The sequence below is a fragment of the Mesoplodon bidens genome, assembly GCF_964165515.1.
Source record: "Mesoplodon bidens genome assembly, chromosome: 1".
Classification (NCBI taxonomy): domain Eukaryota; kingdom Metazoa; phylum Chordata; class Mammalia; order Artiodactyla; family Ziphiidae; genus Mesoplodon; species Mesoplodon bidens.
In genome coordinates, this window is record NC_138176.1 from 53,629,474 (window position 1) to 53,648,347 (window position 18,874).

At 43.4% G+C, this 18,874-nt stretch overlaps 1 protein-coding gene across 1 annotated transcript in view; it reads right to left on the reverse strand.

The window, feature by feature from the left end:
* LOC308624562 (protein FAM184B-like) overlaps nt 1-18,874 on the reverse strand; it is a 79,569-nt gene that overhangs the window by 11,995 nt on the left and 48,700 nt on the right. Inside the window, exon 3 of the transcript XR_014016981.1 lies at nt 3,946-4,089. The gene's annotated coding sequence lies outside the window, so the exon portion shown is untranslated. The remainder of the gene's footprint in view (nt 1-3,945; nt 4,090-18,874) is intronic.

Consider the following 18,874-nt stretch of genomic DNA (forward strand, 5'->3'; position numbering starts at 1 on the left):
TGATTCTCTTTTCTGCCCTAGTTAACCAAACTTAGCTTCTGTTGCTTGAGGTCACAAGCCTTGATGATACATTTGGATGTGCACACCAGTAGAGATGAAGCCTATGGTTTCCTTGGCCTGCTGGACACTAAATTTTGTATGGAAAGTGGAGGAGCTCAGGAATAAGCGTGCAAGAGAAGTAGTAAACAATGCCTTCCTCCTGAATCAAATGCTACTGGAAGCTGAAACCAGAAATAGGTACTGCTCACTGGAAGCCCTCATCTAGGGTGGCTTAGTGAGTCAATGAGAGAGATCTCCTTACCCAGGAAGAGCTTAATAGAGCCACCTAACTTCTGTGTGCTTCCTTTTCCTCATCTGTAGAGATGATAATGTGAACCTTGCAAGGTTCTGAGAGACATAAATCCCCCACTAGATTGTATATTCTATGGGACAGGCATCATACATATCTTATTCACCACTGTGTCCTTAACACTAACAGTGCCTAGAACTTGGTAGGCAGTCTGTAGATATTTCTTGAATAAATTAATAAAATAATGTTTATAGATAATTTAATTAGTCTACTATAGAAAATATGAAAAAATTATTAGGATCACTCATCACAAGAAAAAAATTTTTTTTCTATTTCTTTAATTTTGTACCTATGTGAAATGATGGATGTTCATTAAATTTATTGTGATAATCACTTCATGATGTACGTAAATCAAATCATAATGCTGTATACCTTAAATTTATCCAGGGCTGTATGTCAATTATATCTCAATAAAACTGGAAGAAAAAATTATTAGGATCACATAGTTGAGCACCAGGATTATCACTCAAGTGTGATAGAATCCCAGGGTCAGGACAGCTTCCAAGCAAAATTCCTAGTTTCAAGAAAGGGCTTCAGGGGCTTCCCTGGTGGCACAGTGGTTGGGGGTCCACCTGCCGATGCGGGGGACGCAGGTTCGTGCCCCGGTCCAGGAGGATCCCACATGCCGCGGAGCGGCTGGGCCCGTGAGCCATGGCCGCTGAGCCTGTGCGTCCGGAGACTGTGCTCCGCGATGGGAGGGGCCACGGCAGTGAGAGGCCCGCATGCCGCAAGAAAAAAAAAAAAAAAGAAAGGGTTTCGGAAAAGTCAGACATTTTCATTGGAATTTCTAGACAACAATGATATAAGTGTGTATATTAGTTAGGACAAGTAACTCTGGCTGCTGTAACACATCTCAGTGACTTAACAAAACAAAACAAAAAAAGCTTTTATTTCCAGCTCATAAAAAGCCTGATACAGCCAGATGATGTTATTGGGCAGAATGCCTTTTATGGTGACTCAGGCAGGGATGGATCCAAGCTCCTTCTTTCACGTGGCTCCCTCATCTTGGAGGACTTTACTTCTAGCCATGCAGCTGGGGAACAAAGTAGCATGGAGAATGGCACAGTGTACTAATTAGGGTTCTCCAGAGAAACAGAACCAATAGAATGTGTGTGTAGAGAGAAAAAAAAGATTTATTTTAAGGAATTAGCTCATGTAATTATAGAGTCTGACAATCCCAAAATCTGTAGGGTGGGTGGGCTGGAGACCAGGGAAGAGCTGGTGCTGAGGCCACCTGCTGGCAGAACTTCTTCTTGCTTGGGGGAGGCCAGTTTTTTGTTTTATTAAGGTCTTCTACTGATTGGATGAAGCCCACCCACATTATGGAGGGCAATCTGCTTTGCTCAAAGTCCATCAATTAAATGTTAATCTCATCCGAAAATACCCTTACAGAAACATCCAGAATAATGTTTGATCACACATCTGGGAACTGTGGCCTGATCAAGTTGACACATAAGATTAACCATCACACACAGTCTATTCTTGTCAGACCTGGAAGTAGTGTGTATTGCTTCTGACCACATTTCACTGGCCATAGCTCATACTAAGGCCCAGCTCTACCCATAAGGGAAGGCAGGGAATATAATTGTCCCATGTGTCTAAGAAGAGGAAACAGGAGTGGTGAATATCTAGCTGGTGGTCTCTGCTGCAGTGAGTTTTCAACATAAAGGATCCCTGATATAGGAAAGAACAATCTTAGAAGCACTGGAACGAAATGAGGGTGATGCTCAACAAACTGTCAAAGAGAGTAGAGGGTGGCAGGGTGTAGGATGTCCTGGGAACTCAGAGCAGAGGGCAAACCAAGAGCACCATGACCAAATCTATTACTAGGAATATCATTTTTAAAAGTTAGTGGAATTAAAATAATTTTAAGCTTTGGCCAACAGCCTATGTTGAATATTCTTTTGGGTAACATAGCTATGAAAACCACCAGAAGAGAAAATGTATTACTATGTTTTAGGCCTTGTTTGTTGTCCCCAATTCTTAGTGCATGGGAAGTCCCTTAGGAGAACTAACTTTTTTTTTTTGCGGTACGCAGGCCTCTCACTGTTGTGGCCTCTCCCGTTGCGGAGCACAGGCTCCGGACGTGCAGGCTCAGCGGCCATGGCTCACGGGCCCAGCTGCTCTGTGGCATGTGGGATCTTCCTGGACCGGGGCACAAACCTGTGTCCCCTGCATCAGCAGGCGGACTCTCAACCACTGTGCCACCAGGGAAGCCCGGGAGAACTAACTTTAACACTGGCATCCTTCCTCAGCATGGAAGCCAGGGGGTCAAGAGAGGGTAAAAAACAGTGGTTTTGGGGAAAGCCAATTTCAGACTAATGGGACTAACAATAAGACTATGATATAAATGAATATGAAAAATGGTACAGATGAACCGGTTTGCACGGCAGAAATAGAGACACAGATGTAGAGAACAAGCATATGGACACCAAGGGGGGAAAGCGGGTTGGGGGTGGTTGTGGGATGAATTGGGAGATTGGGATTGACATATATATATATATATATATATATATATATATATATATATATACTAATATGTATAAAATAGATAACTAATAAGAACCTGCTGCATACAAAAATTAAATTAAATTAAATTCAAAAAAAAAGGAAGGAGGTTAGTCACAAATTACCACTATTGCAAAGTGCCTGTTGTTTAAAAGGAGGAAAGGGCACATGTCTTACAATGAGACATAGTTTAGAATCAGGGTTCCACCACATCACACATCAGGCAAGTTTCTTAAAATTTCTAAATCTTACTTATTATTATTTTTTAAGTGGAGATTAAAAAGCATATCTGTAAAAGAAGCACACAGCACTTGGTGGGTCTCAGACTTAAAGTTCCCTAAGAATGTACTACTTTTAACAGGCTAGGCATTCAACTAAATGCTCGGCATATCTTATCTCATTTAAGCATCACAACAACATTGTGAGACTGATACTATTATTGGTCACATTTTCCGGATAAGGAAAGCAAAGTCAAGAAAGATTTAGTGCCCGGGACCGAAGTCACACAGCTAATAAGTGATGTAGCCAGGATTTGAAGCCAGGCAGTCTGATTCCAGAGCCTGTGCTTTTAACTCTGTAGTACATGTAATGGATAACTTAGAGCATAGATATACTGCAACACTTGTTCAGAATACACACATATATTGCTAGAACAGAACAAGGAGTCCAGAATTAGAATAAAGACAGGTTTATGAAATATGATAAAGGTGGTATTTCAAATCAGAAGAAACAATGTGAATTATTCAATAGAGTGTGTTGGAATAATTGACAACCAATTTATTAAATTTAAATGAAGTTCCTACTTTACACCAAATAAAATAAAAATAAACTAAGAAAGGTTAACAAATATATTAGAGAAAAATCAATGATTAATTGCAGTAGATTCTCCTAATAATGAAATGAAAATGAGAAGACTGCTATATTAGGAAAAACAGATAAATTTGAGTACATAAAAATGGGGGGAAATCGTCTATCTGGAAAATTAGAGTAAAATGAGTCACCATGGATCACAATATAAATAATCCAATAAGCTGAAAGCTTTCAGGGCATGTGAGACAAAAGGACAAGCAAACAGAAACCTAACTCACCTGGCTTAAGTCAGAAGGGGTGGGTGTTGGCTCTCTCAACCAGAACTTCTAGCAGGATCCAGCTTATAAAGACGCTGACTGTCTTCAGCTCTGCGTCTTTCTGCATCAACTCCATTTTCAGTCATCTCTTTTCTCCTGTGGGTCCTCAAAAATTCATGTTCAGTAAAAAAGAAGGCCCTTCTCCAGATCACTCCCAGGATGACCTTTTGCCACCTCTATGGAGGTCACTGATCACTTTTCAGTGATGCTCAGGTGGTATATTACTCTAATAGCCATTTGTGGAACCATTAGCTGACTCAGCTTCATGAGGACCTCACGCCCTAAGACCGGGGAAGTCAACTGCAATAAAAATCAGAACGGTGTTAGAAAAAGGGGAAACAGATGCTAGGCGAACAACAAATGTCCACTACAATCACATTGCACAAATCACCAAAAATACCTGGGTCTCAGTTTTCTCATCTCTATAATGGATGTAAAATGCCCATCTCATAAAACTATCGAGAGGATTAAAGTAAGTAAACGAAAACATTTGTAATTCAGAGAGCACTGTGCAAATAGAAGATATTAATATCACTATTAACCTTGAATAACAGGAAGAAAAAACTAAACAAAAGAGGAAAAAGGTAGACAGAAATGAATCCAGAAGAAGGTGTGTCATTCACAGGAGAAATGAACATGGCAGTGGGGAAAAAAAATTAACTTGGGCCACAAATGAAGGACTAATACAGCAATCTGCTGAAGAATTATTCCCGGCATTGGCACAGAAAATATCTGTCTGGAAGTGGGAGCAAGAGCAGTCTCCGCCTCCTGAGGATGAAGGGGAGCACTCTGTCTCGGCAGCGGGGATGGGGAGCAAACAGTGGCGGCAACCCAGAACGAGCTCTGCAGACAGATATTAGGGTTCTTCTGTAGAGAAGAAAAATGCTGAACTGTCTTCTCAAAACGTAAATAAAGGCTTACTCGGCCTGCTTCTGTTCCCTGGCTCCCTGAATGGCCTTGTCGGCACTACACACATTTGGAAAGATAAAGGCGTTAAAGTTTGTTTTATGAAAAGCAAACATTTGTCCAACAGTTAACTCATTAAGGGCTGCGTGGGTAGGGTCATTAGATAACGCTTACTTCTCCGGAGGGAATAGGCCTTTTCACTCCAGTGGTAGAATGGTGTCTCCATAGAGTGGCAGCTTTGAAGGCCAACATCTGGTTTAAATCTCACCTCTCTGCCAAATCCCTGCTAAGTGCTTCAAGACCTCTGTGCTCCATTATCCTTATCTTTAGAATGGGGGTAACACAGATACTTGCTTTATGAGCATGATGTGAAGATTCAACACATTCACACATAAAAACTCCTCAAGTTCAAGCAACAAATATTAGCCAAGATTATTATCATAACTAGTCAATATCATACCACTCAAGGGGATTGCCTGTCTATGCAGGTGTGAAATCAAGGAGATCCTAAATGTCCTTTTGGTTGCGTTATCTCCTAAACTGAATGTTTCCTGAGAAGGAAGATAAGAAGAATGACTACATATGAAGATCCACAAGGGCAAGACCGTCCTGTCTATCGCTCCATTCCTAGCACGTAGAATAGTGACAGGTACATCTCAGATGCTCAGTATGCTATGTGGCAAGCAATTCCACATGGTTCACTTTACGTATCCCTTATAACCAAAAGGTAGATGCTAATCGTGCTTTTACACATAACCCAAGTAAAACAAGCCCACCTTAAAAGAAGCACAAATCTGATCTGCTGGCACTGAAAGCAACGTGAACTTTACTGAAGGTTGTATTAGGGTGGGAGCAGGATGGGGAAGTGAGGAAGGGATTACATTGCGCAATCACCACAGACCCGCTCTCCATAATTAAAATATGTTCCTCGGGCTTCCCTGGTGGCGCAGTGGTTGAGAGTCTGCCTGCCGGTGCAGGGGACACAGGTTCGTGCCCCGGTCCGGGAAGATCCCACATGCCGCGGAGCGGTTGGGCCCGTGAGTCATGGCCGCTGAGTCTGCGCGTCCGGAGCCTGTGCTCCGCAATGGGAGAGGCCACAACAGGGAGAGGCCGGCGTACCTAAAAAAAAAAAAATCTGCTCCTCAAGGATCTGCATATCTCCTCCCCTCTTCTCCCTCTCCACAGGGCTATGCTTTCTCAGCCACCTGGTGTTCCCTAGCCCTCTCTTCTCTCCATTTGCAAATCTTTTCCCCACTGTGGTAGTCCAATATTTTTCTTCTTTTTTTTTCCAAAAAAAATCTTTTCATTTATACAATATATTAAATTACTTTCAAGTGAAACAATAACATAACCCCCAACGTTCATGCTCACTGTGGATTAAATGAGAGTCCTGCCGCCATCTCCCCCGAGGACCTTGGCCCTTCATTCCCATTGGCCTTGGTCATACTTGCTTCTCTACATGGTTTCTGATAGCAAAGAAAATAGTTCCCTCAGATTCCACACATCTCCATCCTGAAGCTTGTCCTTGTTTTTTCTCCCCATAAGTCAATGCTCACCACCACTGTGAGTCTACTGTTTCCTCTAAAATCACTAGGTTCCCCCATTCTGCTCCTACATCTTCCTTTTTACACTCATCATCACGAAATGGTGGCTCCTCCTGTGTATCAAGAACTTTCACTTGGAAACTTTTCATTCTGGATGCTTCATTCTTCATTGTCTCTTCAGAGCCATTTGGAATAGACTCAAAACGTTATGCATTAGACGAAGTGAGAGAGTGGCATGGACATATATACACTACCAAATGTAAAATAGATGGCTAGTGGGAAGCAGCTGCATAGCACAGGGAGATCAGCTCGGTGCTTTGTGAACACCTAGAGGGGTGGGATAGGGAGGGTGGGAGGGAGATGCAAGAGGGAGGGGATATGGGGATATATGTATAGCTGATTCACTTTGTTATACAGCAGAAACTAACACACCACTGTAAAGCAATTATACTCCAATAAAGATGTTAAAAAAACCTAAAAAACTTTATCCATTAAAATATGAGTTCATTCATGATTCCTACAATACACATTATTAAAAGACAAGGCTTTTATTTATCTATTTTTATTAATTAATTAATTTTTAAAATATTTATTTATTTATTTTTGGCTGTTTTGGGTCTTTGTTGCCGTGTGTGGGCTTTCTCTAGTTGCGGTGAACGGGGGCTACTCTTTGTTGCGGTGTGCGGGCTTCTCATTGTGGTGGCTTCTCTTGTTGCTTAGCAGGGGGTCTCTAGGCACATGGGTTTCAGTAATTGTGGCACGAGGGCTCAGTAGTTGTGGCTCACAGGCTCTAGAGCGCAGGCTCAGTAGTTGTGGCGCACAGGCTTAGTTGCTTGGCAGCATGTGGGATCTTCCTGGACCAGGGCTCCACCCCATGTCCCCTGTACTGGAAGGCCGATTCTTAACCACTGCCCCACCAGTGAAGTCCCAAAAGACAAGGCTTTTAAAAACAAATGTGCTAGACTTTCCTTATAACAGAGAAATCACCTTCTGTCTGCAGCCGCTACCTCTACTGATTTTGACTCTAAGACAAAAGTCCTCAATATCCTTGCTCTTTGGCTTTATTTACCAATATTTTCTGTGAAATGATAATGAAAACCAAGTATTTACACAGACAAATGGATCTCTTCACATTTCTCATGCTTTACCTGTGTATTCAAATTACTCACTTGCTCTGTGATTTGGACTTCTCCCAGATCAGAATTCTCTGCTTGTCAATAAGATTGAGCTATGACAAAAGACATTGCCAAATTCAGAGGTTTCTCATTGCTGTGCCTTTTTTTTCATGTTAAATCAATGAAACTTATAACTAAGAGAAGCTCCACCTTCATTCCCCAATATGAATTCTCTGATATGAGTAAGGAGTGACACAGGCTAAAGGTGTCCCCTCATTCTTTGTATTTATAGGGTTTGTTCAATGCATGAATTGCCAGTATCTATTAAAGTCTTCTTTGCATTCATTACTCACATGAGAATTTTGAAATGTTGCTCAATGTTTGAGCTCTGTCTAAGGGACTTCCTACAATCATTACATTTGTAGGGCTTTCCTCCAACATGAATTCTCTCACTTTAGGCAAGGCTGGAGGCATGGCTGAAGGTCTTGTCTTCTCACAGTCATTACTCCAGCCTTAGAGTAATGAAACTCATAGGTTTCAACTTCACTATTAATTCTTCGGTGCCTAGTAAGGTCTGAGAACTTGCTAAAAGCTTTTCTATACACATTACATTCATAGGCTTTATCCACAATATGAATTCTCCAATAGAGGGTAAACATTGAGCATTGGCTAAAAGCCTTCTTGCATTTATTATATCCACAGCATTTTTCTCCAGCATATAGTCCTTGATGTTGAGTAAGATGACAGCCATGGCTAAAAATCTCCCTACGTTCATTTTATTCACAGATTTTTATTCCATTATGAATTCTGTGACGTTGATAAGATTTTGAACATTGATGAAGGCCATCCCATAATCCTTACTCTCAATGCATTCCCCACAGTATGAACTTACTCTTTTTAAGCAAAAGAATTTAATCTGGGGCTTCCCTGGTGGGGCAGTGGTTGAGAGTCCTCCTGCCGATGCAGGGGACACGGGTTCGTGCCCCAGTCTGGGAAGATCCCACATGGCGTGGAGCGGCTGGGCCCGTGAGCCATGGCCGCTGAACCTGCGCGTCCGGAGCCTGTGCTCCACAATGGGAGAGGCCACAACACTGAAAGGCCCGTGTACGGCAAAAAAAAAAAAAAAAAAAAAAATTAATCTGTTTCAACTTCACTACATTTCAAGATTCTTCTTCTTAAACAGATATGTGCTTTATTGTGAATGTGTTTCTTTTGAAATTTTGATTATGTGGAGGATATTTAGATATTCTCCTTGTGGGAAAAGGCTGCTGGACAAAAATAACCAACTTCAGATGAAAACATCCCACAAACTTGTTACCCTTGTATTTTTCTTTTGTAGATGAAATTTTTTAGTGTTACCTCTGCCCTCAAATTGATCATCCCCTTCCCATTTTTGCCTGAACAAAACTATTTTTATCACATGGCTTGTAAGAAATATCCATCATTAACTTCCCACATAATTCTTGATAAAAATCCAACTTTGGAGTTCATCTATTTGCCACACAACCCAACTGCTTCCCTCTCAGTCAATGGCTGGCTCCACAGACTGTGTTTCTGATGGGACACAGAATCCAAACTGAAAACTCACAGCCACCATGAGAGGCAGAATAATGATGTCCACGTCCCAATCCCCGGAACCTATGAATATGCTGCTCTGCACAGCCAACAGGACTTTGCAGATATGACTAAGTTAAGGACCTTGAGATGGGAGATTTTCTAGAATTATCTGGGTGGTCCCAAAGTAATCACACAGGTCCATAAAAGTTGAAGAGGGAGGCAGAAGAGGCGACAGGGTGGAAGATGTGAGTACAGAAAAAAGGTCAGAGTGATGGGATGTAAGAAGCATCTATCTGCTGCTGCTGGCTTTGAAGATGGAGGAAGCAGGCAGTGAGCCTTTGGATCTGGGAAAGACGAGGAAATGCATTCTCCCCTAGATCCTCCAGAAGGAAACACATCCCTGCCAACACTTGCCTTTAGCCCAGTGAGACTCTTCTTGGACTTCAAACCTACAGACCTATAAGATAATAAACGTGTGCTGTTTCAAGCCACTAAGTTTTTGGTAATTGTCAAGAGCAGCAATAGAATGGTAACAGCAGCAGTGACCATCAACCCTGCAGCCATGAGGGTATATGGGGTAGGGCCATCTTTACACCACGGTCTATGGCAGACATTGGAGCATGACTCTCTGATCTCCCTTCAAGAGAGAACCTGTTGTAGCTGACAGCCTCGTGCTGCAGCACTTTTGGACCCACCATAGCGTCAGTAGGGCTTTGGACCCACCACTGCCCTCCCTGGGCTGCTCCCAGCCAATGTGAGTGGTAGGGGTACCTGAGCTTGGCCATTCCTGTCCAACAGGGGACTCCTCTGCTGGGTAGCCTTTGGTCTGGGGCTCCCATCAGCCTGGCCAAGACTCTCTCAGAGCTGTGCTGCAGACTGAAGCTCTTATTCAATCCTCCTTCCTTCCCGCTCTTTCTTCACAGGTGTCAAACTTCCCTCCTCCGCGTCCTGCTTCCTGTCTTTTTTATTTTACGGACATTTTCCCTAATAAATCTCTGTACTTCTAATTCCATCTTGGCATCTGCTTCTCGGCAGATGCAAAATGACGCATCGAAGCCCCAGCTCCTAAGCTCCCATGTCTTTGTAGTTGGCCATGAAAAAGGCTCCCGCTTGCTCCCTTCTAGCTCACCACTGCCCCTTCAAATCTTTCTTAAACAACGCAATCTGGCCTCTCTGGTTTCTTTAATTCTCCTCTCCACCTCTCACCCTGGTGGAACCAATCCAGAGCCCAATAGCAGGCAAAGAATCCTTGCTCATTTCAGGTGCGTTGTATTGTGGAGTGTGTGTGTATGGGGGGGGGAGTGCAAATAGTCATAATCTAACATCTTTCCTTCTTTCTCTGTCACATGAAGATAAGGGACCCAAGGCTCAGAAAGGTTGAGTACTTTGGCCAAGGTCACACACTGAGCACATGATAAAATCACTTTCAATTCCAGCTCCAGCTGACAGCAAAGCCCACGCTATTTCAACAAAGCTGTGTAACACTCTTGTGTGCCAGTATATTTGCAGGATTCCCATGGGCTTTTACTCCAGGATTCAGTTGCATCTGGAAGAGTAGTGGAGAGAATCATATCAAGACCCTATTAACATGAGGAATAGAAAATCCTCCTGGGAAAACTCTTGTCCCAGGGTAGAGTCAAGCATGCAGATGTGATCCAAGCTCAGCAGGGTTAGCGTGGAGGGAGGATTTGAACACAACATGAGATCCCATGGTCACTTCCATTGTCTTCCCTCTGACCCAGCACCCAGGGACTCACCCCTGAGTCCTGGGAAGATGAAATTATAACAAACAAGCTGTTTTTCAATATATTAAAAAAGATGAAAACACCTAGTGTTAACATATCCAGTTTTAATAAAGCAAAGAAGAAAGAGATCCAGGGCACAGACACAGTGTGGAAAATATTAATCATAAATAAAGCCCCTCAATGGATCTGGAAAGCTCAAAATATGAGAGACTCAATGCAGCCAGAAGTGAGAGCAGGCTGAGATGGGCTGAAAAGTCAGTCCCTGCAAGAGAGGCAAATTGCCAATAAGACAGGAGCAGGAGGCGGCCAAGGGGATAGCAAGGTATATATCTGAGGGAGCAGCTGCAACACCAAAGTTAGGCTCTAGAATATTCAGTGTCTTACAGAGCATGCTCTCTATGGTCTGTAAGCAGCAAAGATCATTCCGTATGTGTGTTTTCCTCCTGCTTTTTTTTTTTCTCATTGTAAAGGGAGGTGGTGTTTCCTAGGTTTTGAGAACCTTGTTTTTGCTTTCAACTCCCAGCTTCGCAAGGTGCCTGACATGTGGACTGTGTTTAATAAATGAATTGAGGGACTTCCCTGGTGGTCCAGTGGTTAAGAATCTGTTTTGCAATGCAGGGGACGCCAGTTCGATCCCTGGTCAGGGAACTAAGATCCCACATGCCTTGGGGCAACTAAGCCTGAGCGCTGCAACTACTGAGCCCGTATGCCATAACTAGAGAGCCCACGTGCCCTGAAGCTCCCGGGCCATAACTACAGAGCCCACGAGCTCTGGAGCCCATGCACCACCACTAGAGAGCCTGTGCGCTGCAACTAATGAGCCCACGTGCTCTGGAGCCCGTGCACTGCAATGAAGAGCCCATGTGCCACAACGAAAGCTCCCGCATGCCGCAACTAAGACCTGATGCAGCCAATAAATAAATAAATAAATATTTTAAAAATAAATGAGTTGAGAGCTAGTTTATTTAAAAGTACACACATGCACTCTAGACAATTTGGAAATTAAAGGACAGAAGAGACCATCCCCACCCCCAAGCTCCTGCACTAAAGAAAAGTATACAGGACTTCCCTGGTGGTGCAGTGGTTAAGAATCCACTTGCCAATGCAGGGGACACAGGTTCGAGCCCTGGTCTGGGAAGATCCCACATGCCGCGGGGCAACCAAGCCCGTGCATCACAACTACTGAGCCTGTGCTCTAGAGCCTGCAAGCCACAACTACTGAGCCCACGTGTCACAACTACTGAAGCCTGCATGCCTAGAGCCAGTACTCCATGACAAGAGAAGCCACCACAATTAGAAGCCTGCGCACCGCAATGAAGAATAGTCCCCGCTCGCCACAACTAGGGAAAGCCCGCATGCAGCAACAAAGACCCAACACAGCCAAAAATAAAGAAATTTCTTAAAAAAAGGAAAGTATACAGTTTTCCAGTTGGTCCTAAAACCTGTGCATATGCTTTTGTTATTTTATGGCTGAGGTCATCTCCCAGATTCTACATTGGTTGTTCAGAAGGGTCAGCTCCTTGAACCATTCACCAGGGTCAGAGGGAGCAATGGCAAAGATTTGAGGAAAGACAATGCCCTCAAAGATCTTTTGTGGGATCCAATAAAGCACTGCTGTATTTTCACTGGTACCTGTATTCTTTCTCCATCCCCAATGTCAACTTTAATCTAGGCCTTCTCCTCTTACCACCATCTTTAATTCAGTGGACTCCAAAGTGGATGCATGAGACACTTCATTGACATGTAGGAAGTTCTATTTCTTCATTTCATTTCATCCTTTAAAATTTTTGACATAACTGAGAAATAAATAAATAGTCTTATAGTGGGGGTACATGCTCAAAAAATGTTGGCTGACGGGGGATAGATGAAAAAAGTTTGGAAACTTGTTTTAGTCTCTCATACTTTGAGCTTTCCAGATCCTTTAAGGTTATTCATTGTTTCACTCATTCACTCATCAAATACTCATTCAGTGCCTACTACGTGTTATCCTCTGTCCAGGTGTGTGAATACAACATTAAAATTGGAAATTCCCTTGCCCTCATAGAACTTACTGGGATTTATAGGCAGTAAAAAAAAAAAAAAGTAAAACATATAGTAACAGATACAATTAAAAAATCAAGCAGTTCAAAGGGCTAGAGATGTTAGAAGGTGCTGTTTCAGATGAGGTGGTCAGAGAGCATATCTCTAAGAAGCTGCCATTCAAGTACAAGTTTGAAATAAAGTAAGGGCGTGAGCCAAGCAAGGACCAGATAGGCTGCTGTAAGAAAGAGACCCACAAAACAGCTGCCTAAACAAGAAAGATATTCATTTCTCTCTCACCCAACAGACTAAATGTAAGTAATCCAGAGCTGATAGAATAAGAACCTGGAATCTTTCTCTGGCTTATTTGCCATCCCCTAGAGCAGGGGTCAGTAAATCATGACCCACTCATGGGCAAAAGCCAGTCCATTGTCTGTTTGCATCAGTAAAGATTTGTTGGAATACAGCCATGCCCATCTGTTTATATACTGTCTTGGCTTCCCTCACGTTCCAGGTAGAGTTGAGTAGTTGCAACAGAGAACACTTGGCTCACAAAGCCAAAAATATTTACTATCTGCCCCTTCACTGAAAAAGTTTGCTGATCTCTGCTTTGGCTTATGGTTTGGAGAACACATTTTAAGTGTCACCTTTCCCCCTCATTAAGCAGTTAGCTTCACTGATGAAGGAAGGGCCCAGCAGCAAAAGGCGTGGGCCATTTCCCTGGTCCTCATTGTCAAGGTCATTCAGAATGGGTGGGGATTAAGAGCATACAGTAAATTCTGTAGCCTCCATCCGCTTTCTCCTCACCCTCCCACTATGGGATCTTTGTGTTGTGACCCCCATCAGACTCACCACCCTCGGAAACACCTTCACCCCACACACTGGTCCTCCCTCCTCAGTGCTGTCTAGCCTATAAGCCCCAGAGACAAGGTAGTGAGGCCCAGCTGGATGCAAAGGAGCTTTTGGTGTGCCTGTTTCCCCATTAGTGTAGGAGGGGCTGCAGCATGCAGGATGCTGAGCTACGAAGCCTATGAACAATTTGCTTCCTGAAATGAGAAAATCCCAGCAGGCCAGTCAGGGAGGCAGCCAGCAGGGCAGGAGGTTCAGCAGGATTGGTGGGGCAGATCTATCTGAAGCACCACCTCCAGTGAGCAAGCACCGGCAGGCTCTGGGCCCAGGTAGCCTTCCGGCTTCACAGAAACCAGCGCCAGTGTGGGCTCCACTGCCAGATGGCACCACCGCCATTATGGCCAAAGGCCCATTAGAAGAAAGTGGGTCTGCATGGTGTCAAGATTTCACAAAGAGAGAAAGACAAAAAGAGCCTCTTCTTTCCATCCCCTGTGTTTGTGAAGTTTGTCAAGAATGAAGCAACTCACATAACATCATGATTTGTGGCTGTGAAGTCTGACATCATCATATCTCATTGCCGGGCAGTGTTTAAGATCACAGATAAAATAAAGAGTGTGGGGCTTGAAATATGACACGTAGATTATTTTAAGAGGCTGTGGTGCCTCTTGCAAAGTTTTTGGGGGCAGGACCTTCTTCCACCTTGTAGCCTGTGTGATATCAGGATTCCCCTGCCTCCCTACCACCATCTTGGTGTCAAATTGGGAGGGATACGTGATTAGACCTGTACAAAGAAGCCATGATGTGAGACGCCATTGTCCCTGGGACTTTATAATCCCTTAATCTAAAAGTGTCTAGCTTGGGTCTTTGTGCTAATCACACAATATGAAAGGTTGAGTGCAAGGAACCAGTTCCACTGTGTTCATCATGGTGAAATGAGAGGGGAGAACTTGTACAAGATTATACGGAAAAGAAGGGGTGGGGCGTGGGCCACCCTGGCCCATTACTAAGCATCAGAGTGTAAGTCAGCAAAGCTGCCTCAAACAAACAGCGTTGACAGACAAATAGCACTGGGAACCCTCTACCTTCCCCCAAGTCCCTCCAATTACCCCGCCCACCAACGTTTTTCTATTTCCTGTACCAAGTCCATACTTGGGAAAACCATGAATGTGGTTCGTTCTATGAAAAATAAGACTGATAAGAGGCCATCGTGTTCCAATCCTGACCATCTGCTTTTTAACAAGGATGAAAGATAGAATCTGGTGCTCTCCCACGAGAGAGAGACTTTGAGGGGGTTCATCTTCTGATCAATGTCCCTTGTGGCAGCTGCCTCCTTGGCCCTGGAGTTCAGGGAGGCACCCAGCATTCTGAAGGGTGCAGGGAGGGGAAATTAGCTGAGGGGAGCCTGGGAAAGGGATCCTACCCCAAGAGAGGAAAAAAAAGGAGTGTTTTTTTTTTTTAAGTTTTTATGGTACAAAGGTGAGGATGCTTGATACAGTCACTCTGGAAAACAGTTTGGCAATTTCTTTAAAAGTTAAACACACATTACCATAAGACTCAGCAAATACCATTCCTGGGAATTTGCCCTAGAGAAATGAAAACTTAGGTTCACATAAAAACCTGGACTTTGGTGTTCATAGCAGCTTTACTCATAATTGCCCCAAACTGGAAGCAACGTAAATTGTCTTCTATAGGCAAATGGATAACGGCTCTGTGGTTCAGCCACACAAAGGAGTATTTCTCAGCATAAGAAAAAGAACAAATTATCGATACACACAACTGGAATGGGCCTCCAATGTATTATACTGAATGAAAGAAAAGAGTATCAAAAGGTTCATACTGTATGATTCTATTTATACAACATTCTGGAAAGACAAAATGCTAGTGATAGAGAATAGATGAGTGGTTGCCAGGGGTTGGGGAGTGTGTGACTATAAAGGGTGATACAAGGGAGTTTTTAGTGGCAATCGAACAGTTTTGTCACTTGATTGTGGCTGAGAGTATGTGAATCTATACATGTCCTAAAATTCATAGAGCTCTATATACACACTCTCCCCAAAGTCTACTGTACTGTATGATCATTTAAGACATTAAAAAATTTTGTTAATACATCTAAAAAAGAAATGCTCCATATGGCTTATGGAGACCTCGGTACCACTTTTTAGCAGGTATGACATACATTCATCCATCTGTTATCTATGCATTCATGCTAGGCAGGGGTTAAGGATGCACAGACAGAAGGTAGAGTTTCTGCTCACAAGGAACTCATTTAGTGAAGGAAACCAAGACATATATACCTGACCTGAAGGTGGTTTGATAGAGGTAGGTACATGGTGGGATGGAGGTGCCTAGGAGGGGACTCCAAGTCAGACTGGGAAAGTCAGAGATGGCTTTGCCTCAGAGCCTCTGTTTCCTTATTCGGAAGTTTGGAGGGGCAGAGTTTTCCCTGTCTTACCTTTTCTAGAAGCTTAGGGGGAAATCAAGTTCATGAGGCGGTCTGTGACCTGTAGAGCAAAGTTATACAAAAAGTCTTATGATGGGGCTTCCCTGGTGGCGCAGTGGTTGAGAGTCCTCCTGCCGATGCAGGGGACACGGGTTCGTGTCCCGGTCCGGGAAGATCCCACATGCCACGGAGCGGCTGGGCCCGTGAGCCATGGCCGCTGAGCCTGTGCGTCCGGAGCCTGTGCTCCGCAACGGGAGAGGCCACAACAGTGACAGGCCTGCGTACTGCAAAAAAAAAAAAAGTGTTCACTGTGGCTTTGTCTGCAAGAGCAAAAACCTAGAAACAATCTAAAGTCACTTAATAAGAAAATGGTAATAATGTAATGTGTCCACACTGTGGAGTACTATGCAGTTGCTTAAAGGACACGGCAGATCTATATAGGCTGAAAAACTCTAAGATGATTCTTAAGTGAAAAAAAGCAAGTTGCAGGAAAAAAAGATGCAATACAATATCATTTTTGTAAACTCCCCAGTAACATGCAACCATACCAAGTAATTTCCATGGGTACATAGATAGGTATTTAATGTATAGAAAATGGATATAACGTGAACCGCTAAGAATGGTTACTTCTAAGAAGGGTCCTGGAATTAACTGGTCAAAGGGAATTTAGATATTACCTCTAATGTTTGGATTTTCACTAAAGAACATGTACTTCAGTATTAGGGGTTTTTTTTTGTTTTTTTTTGGCTGCTTTGGGTCTTCCTTGCTGTGTGCGGGCTTTCTCTAGTTGCAGTAAGTGGGGGCTACTCTTCACTGTGGTGCGTGGACTTCTCATTGCGGTGGCTTCTCTTGTTGCAGAGCACGGGCTCTAGGTGTGCAGGCTTCAGTAGTTGTGGCACGTGGCCTGAGTAGTTGTGGCGCACAGGCTTAGTTGCTCTGCAGCATGTGGGATCTTCCTGGACCAGGGCTCGAACCCGTGTCCCCTGCATTGGCAGGTGGATTCTTAACCACTGCGCCACGAGGAAAGTCCCCAGTATTAGTTCTTAATTAACAATTATTACTTTTAAAAAAGAGAAAGAAACCAGGTGTGTCTTATTCCAAAACCTAAGGATATTGTCACACTGGCTATTAACCTATGGTTTATGAATAGATTTTGGCAGCTTCATGCACTTGCTGAAACTGTGCACGATAGTGTATGTTTTGAGGAGTGCACATTTTTCCTTAGGTGGAAACTCATAATGTCGGATTCCTAAGGAGGATTTATGACCCAAAGAAAGTCATGAGCAGCCCTAGTGGAACATGTTTCTTTTCTGTTGTGGTCTTATGGAAAGTTACTCAGCTTCTCCAGAAAATGGGGGTCATAGTAGTTCCTCCCTTAGGGGTTATATGAGGATTATAAGAGTCAATGTTTATAAAGCTCATGAAACAGAAGTCAATCAATGTTACGTATAATTATTACTTTCATTGTTGCTGCTATATTATTAATGGCTTCGAAAAAGCCCTTCATTCAAGAGACTTGAGTTCTCTAAACAGTTATATCACAAGTAAAATAAGGAAGATGATCCCATCTAGTCTGGAAAATCTCACAGTTTCAGACTAACATTTTCTTTTGTCTATAAGAATGATAAAATGACATTCAATGACATCAATCCTCCCATCTGTTCATGCATTTACCCAGCAAGCATTTAGTGAATGCTTACAATGCACTAGATATTGCAGGAACAGCTGGAGATATAATTGCTGCAAAAGTGGCCGACAGGGCCCTGCCCTCAAGGAGCCCGGACCCCCTCCCCACTCCACCTCGTGGAGCCAGAAGGAAGGTGAATTATAAGCTCTGAGCCTGGGCGCTTAGGTGCTGTAAGTACTCTGTGACCTGTTAGTACCTTTCTAAGACAACCGAATTTCAAATTCAAGCTTTTATTATTGACAGGCATAGAAATCATATTTTTTAATCGTTAAATCTGACATTTCTCCTTTAATGTATTGGGCCATGAAGGGGGCTGAGATCAAGAGTTCTGTTCTGACCCTACTTTTGGCAGTAATGAAGCCAGATCAGCATTATGGTGCTTAAACATTTCAAGCCACTTGTGCTTCCAACTGCTTTCATTTTTAGTCCAGTTAATGGATTCAGTAGCTATTACAGTCCCCAGATAGCAAGTGGACATGTGGGTGGGTCAGATCCCAGCAGGCACAACTCTCTAAGAGGTTCCTGTAAGAGCAGTGTTGATGGCTCCCCACACCTCTGAGCCATGTGAACCTGGAGTTTTTAGTGACCTAATGGTGTGCAGCAGCCTTGTCCTGGTATAACTGGAACATCTTACTGAATGATGATAATAATAATGGAATAGGACATTTGGCTGGCAGAGTTGGGACACAGACTTTCCACCACCCAGAAGGCACATCCAGCTCTTCACAGCCACTGATATCTCTGGGGGCTGTGGTCCTTTTTTTAAAAAAAAAAAAAAAAACCCTTGGGATTGACTTCATTGTTTTTAACATTTATTTTGGCTGTGCTGGGTCTTAGTTGCGGCACACAGGATTTTCGTTGCAGCATGAGCGCTTCTTAGTTGCGGCACACAGGATTTTCGTTGCAGCATGAGCGCTTCTCAGTTGCAGTATGCAGACTCTTAGTTGTGGCGTGCATGCGCGATCTAGTTCCCTGACCAGGGATCGAACCTCAGCCCCCTACATTGGTAGCGTGGAGTCTTACCCACT